This window comes from Cavia porcellus, unplaced genomic scaffold (genome assembly GCF_034190915.1).
Source record: "Cavia porcellus strain 051 isolate PalLab524CR breed Dunkin Hartley unplaced genomic scaffold, mCavPor4.1 scaffold_9, whole genome shotgun sequence".
Classification (NCBI taxonomy): domain Eukaryota; kingdom Metazoa; phylum Chordata; class Mammalia; order Rodentia; family Caviidae; genus Cavia; species Cavia porcellus.
In genome coordinates, this window is record NW_026947492.1 from 59,166,756 (window position 1) to 59,171,963 (window position 5,208).

Consider the following 5,208-nt stretch of genomic DNA (forward strand, 5'->3'; position numbering starts at 1 on the left):
TTCCAAGATCTGGCGATTACAAATTGTGCTGCTATAAACATAGGTGCACATATATCCCTGTGGTATGATGCTTTCAGTTCTTCTGGGAATATGCCTAGAAGTGGAATAGCTGGAATAAATGGGATTTCCAATCCCAACTTTTTGAGAAACCTCCAGAGAGACCTCCACAAAGGCTGTACCAGTCTACACTCCCACCAACAGTGCAGGAGAGTTCCTTTTTCCCCACAGCCTCTCCAGCATTTGTTGTTGTTGGTTTTCTTGATCCTGGCCATTCTTTCAGGAGTGAGATGGTATCTCAGTGTGGTTTTAATTTGCATTTCTCTAATGACCAATGATGATGAGCATTTTTTCATGTATTTATTTGCCATTTGCATTTCTTCATTTGAGAATTGCGTATTCATCTCAGATGCCCATTTTTGGATTGGATCTTTGAATTTTGAAGGTCTGAGTTTTTTTTAAATTCTTTATATGTTTTAGACAAGAGTCCCTTGTCTGAGAGAGAGTTCACTAAAATCTTTTCCCAGTTTGTGGGTTTTCTTTTCACTATGCTAGAGATTTCTTTTGACATGCAGAAACTTTTTAATAAGAAGTGGTCCCAGTTATTGATTCTGGGAAGTATTTCCCGTGCAGTTTGAGTCCTGTTTATGAATTCTCTACCTACTCCTATGTCTCCAAGGTTTCTACTCAATTTGTCTTCCAATAGATTTAGCGTTTCTGTTTTAATATTCAGATCTTTGACCCATTTAGATTTTAATTTAGTACATGGTGATAGACATGGGTCTAGCTTTAGTTTTCGGCAAATGGAGAGCCAGTTTTTCCAGCACCATTTATTAAAGAGACTGTCGTTCTTCCAGTGAACCTGCTTGGCTCCTTTATCAAAGATAAGGTGGTTGAGTGTGTTTGTAGTTGTGGTTGTATCTTCTAATCTATTCCATTGATCTTCAGCTCTGTTTTGATTCCAATACCATGTTGATTTTACTACTGTTGCTCTGTAGTATAATTTCAAGTCAGGGATTGTGATGCCTCCTGCTTTGTCTTTGCTGCTTAGAATTGCTTTTGCGATTCTAGGTCTCTTCTGGTTCCAGATGAAATTTAGGAGTGATTTCTCTAGATCTATAAGGTATGTTGATGGTATTTCTATTGGGATTGCATTGAATCTGTATAAGAGTTTTGGGAGAATGGCCATCTTCACAATGTTTGTTCTTCCTATCCATGAGCAAGGGATGTCTTTCCATTTTCTGAGATCATCTTCAATTTCCTTTTTCAGTGTATTATAGTTTTCACTGTATAAGTCTTTCACTTCTTTCGTAAGAGTAATTCCTAAATATTTCATTTTTTTGCTTTCTAATGTGAATAGTCCAGTTTCCCTTATTTCCCTCTCTGTGATTTTGTTGTTTGTGTATAGGAATGCTATTGATTTCTGAGTATTGATTTTGTATCCAGCCACATTACTGAATTTATTTATTGTATCTAAGAGTCTTTCAATGGAGCTTAGGGGGTCTTCTATGTAGAGTATCATGTCATCCGCAAACAATGACAACTTAACTTCTTCTTTTCCTATCTTTACCCCTTTTATTTCTCTTTCTTGCCTAATTGCTCTGGCTAGTACTTCCAGTACTATAATAAATAGGAGTGGTGATAAAGGACATCCTTGTCTTGTGCCTGATTTTAAAGTAAAGGCTTTCAATTTTTGGCCATTTAGTATGATGCTGGCTGTTGGTTTGTCATAAATGGCCTTTATTATATTGAGGTAAACACCATCTATTCCAATTTTCTGTAGAGTTTTTATCATGAATAAATGTTGGACCTTATCGAAGGCTTTTTCTGCATCTATAGAAATGATCATGTGATTCTTATTTTTGGCTTTATTGATATGGTGGATTACATTTATTGATTTGCGTATGTTGAACCATCCTTGCATTCCTGGGATGAATCCCACTTGGTCATGGTGTATAATCTTCTTGATGATTTGCTGGATCCTATTTGCCAATATTTTATTGAGGATTTTTGCATCTGTGTTCATTAGGGAGATCGGTCTATAGTTCTCTTTTTTAGTTGGGTCTTTCTCAGGTTTTGGTACTAGAGTAATATTTGCTTCCAGGAATGACTTAGGAAGGATTGCTTCCCTTTCAATTTCATTGAATAGTTTGAGGAGTGTCGGCATTAGGTCTTCTTTGTATTTCTTGTAGAATTCTGCAGTGAATCCATCTGGGCCTGGGCTCTTCTTGGTGGGTAAGGACTTAATTACATTTTCAATTTCAGTAACCGAGATTGGGTTATTCAACAATTTTACATCCTCTTGATCTAGCTTTGGCACTTCATATGCTTCTAAGAATCTGTCTATTTCTTCTGTGTTATCAAACTTTTGAGAGTAGAGGTTTTCGAAATAGGTGTTGATGATCTTCTGTATTTCTATTGGGTCTGTAGTGACTTCTCCTTTTTCATTTCTTATTGCATGAATTTGAGCCTTTTCTTCCCTTTTTTAAATAAGGTTGGCTAGGGGCTTATCGATTTTATTTATTCTTTCAAAGAACCAACTCTTTGATTTGTTGATCCTTTGGATTGTTTTCTTAGTCTCTATTGCATTGATTTCTGCTCTGATTTTTATAATTTCCTCTCTTCTTTTGGCTTTGGGCTTGACTTGCTCTTCTTTTTCTAGCTGTTTGAGGTGTAGCATCAAGTTATTTATTTGTATTCATTCTGTTTTCCTGATGTGGGAACTCAGTGCAATAAATTTTCCTCTCAGGACGGCTTTCATTGCATCCCACAGATTCCGGTAAGTTGTATCTGCATTTTCATTTTCTTTTAGGTATTGTTTGATTTCTTCTTTAATTTCTTCTGTGACCCACTGATTACTCAAGAGTGTGTTATTCAGTTTCCATGTGTTTGTGGGATTTTTGCAGTATCTTTTATCGTTAATTTCTAATTTCAGAGCGCTGTGATCCGATAACATGCAAGGGATGATTTCAGCTCTTTTGCACTTGTTTAAATATGTTCTGTGAGCTAATATATGGTCTATTTTAGAAAATGATCCATGTAATGCTGAGAAGAATGTGTATTCTGATGTTGTTGGGTGGAACATTCTGTATATGTCTATCAAACCCATTTGTTCACAGGTATGATTCAGTTCTGTTATTTCTTTACTCATTTTCTGTCTGGTCGATCTGTCCCTTGGTGTCAATGGCGTATTAAGGTCTCCTGTTACAATTGTGTTACTGATAATTTGAGTTTTCATTTCTGTTAATAATTGTTTTATATAACTGGGCGCTCTGGAGTTTGGTGCGTATATATTTAAGATAGTTATCTCTTCCTCTTGGAGTTTTCCCCTTACGAGTATGTAGTGACCTTCTTTATCCTTTATGGTCATTGTTGGTTTAAAGTTCACGTTGTCTGCAAACAGAATGGCTACTCCTTCCTTTTTTTGGATTCCTGCTGCATGAAGAATTGTTTTCCATCCTTTGACTTTCAGTCTGTGAGTATCCTTCTGGGTTAGATGGGTTTCCTGTAAACAGCATATGGTTGGATTTTGTTTCTTGATCCATTCTGCTAGTCTGTTTCTTTTGGTTGGTGCATTGAGACCATTTACATTAATGGTTATTACTGTGAAATGTTGGTTAATTGTAGGAATCTTATCTTTCTGCTGTTGCATCTTTATCTTTCTGTTCTGTTTAATTATTTGCTTTGCTTAGTGGTTTTTTCCTTTGTGTATCTAAACTGTCTTTCAATATTTTTTGCAGGGTTGGTTTGGTGTTCATGAAGTTCTTCAGCTGTTCTTTGTCATGGAAGTATCGTATTTCACCATCTATTTTAAATGATAGTTTTGCAGGATATATCAGTCTAGGTTGGAAATCATTTTGCTTTAGGATCTGGAATACTTCACTCCATGCTCTTCTTGACTTTATTGTTTGTGATAAGAAGTCTGCTGTGATTCTGATAGGTTTTCCTTTATAAGTGATCTGTCTTTTCTCTCTGACAGCTTTTAATAATCTATTCTTGTGTTGGATTTCTGGGATGGTGATTATTATATGTCTGGGTGTAGTTTTATTTTGGTTATGACTATTTGGAGTTCTATATGCTTCACTGATCCTGATGTCAGTTTCTGATCTCATGCTTGGGAAGTTTTCAGCTATTGCTTCTCTAAATATCCTCTTGATATCCTTTATGTTGTCTCCTTCTTTTTCATTAATCCGTATCATTCTTATGTTATTCTTCTTTGCATCATCTTGCAGTTGTTGAATTGTTGTTTCCTGATTCCTTGTTATTTTTGAAAGATCTTTCCTTTCCTGTTCACTAGCCGCAATCCTGTCTTCAAGGTCTGAAATTCTATCTTCACTTTCATTAAGGTGGTTTTTACAACTTTCAGTGGAGTTTTTTATTTCCTGTATATCTCTGTGCATCTGCATTATGTATTCTCTTTGTTTCTTATATTGCTCATCTAGGGATTCTATCTTTTTGTTTAGTTCCTCCAATTTTTTATCTGTGTTTTCTTTAGATATATTTAGAATCTCTTTCATTTCTTTTATCATTTCTTCTTTTATCTGGGATATTATTTCGAGTTTGAATTTCTTTAAAGCTTTCTGGAGTTGCTTGTCAACTTCAGTAGCTATTGTGTCTGATATATGAGGTGGATGGGATATATTTTCTTCTAAATGCATTCCTCCTAGGGTTTCCTGAGATGAGCTGGAGTTTTGAGGTTGTAATTTGGTCTTTCGTTTTGTCATTTTCCTATATTTCTGTGTTTCAAGTGTTATTTGAAAGCCTCCTCAGGATCTGTTGAAAATCCCCTTCTATATTTGCAGCTACTGAGGCTCTGGCACCACTCTACCCCAGGCCATTGGGCCTGCAGATCCGATTGCCCTCCTCTGCTTGTTCAGAACTCCGGGGTTCCAGACAAGCTGGGCCTCAGGGACACTGTGCACCCACGTGCCCCTTGCTAGATCCACAGCTCTTGAATCGCAGCCGGGTTAGGGTACTCACCACAGGCCTCAGTGCCTCAGGAGCCTGTGATCCCTCCCTGCTTGCAGAGATATCCACAGTCCTCCAGACAAAGGAAGGGCCTTCTGCGGGCACTCCGGATCCGCCCAGCTCCTCCTCTGCACGCAGATGGCTAGGCGCAGCTGGGCTGGGGGGGGGATAGTGTAGGCCCACCCACCCGGTGAGCTCCGCAGACCTCCAGGTGTAGCCTGGATGGGGAGGTGGCTGTAGTGG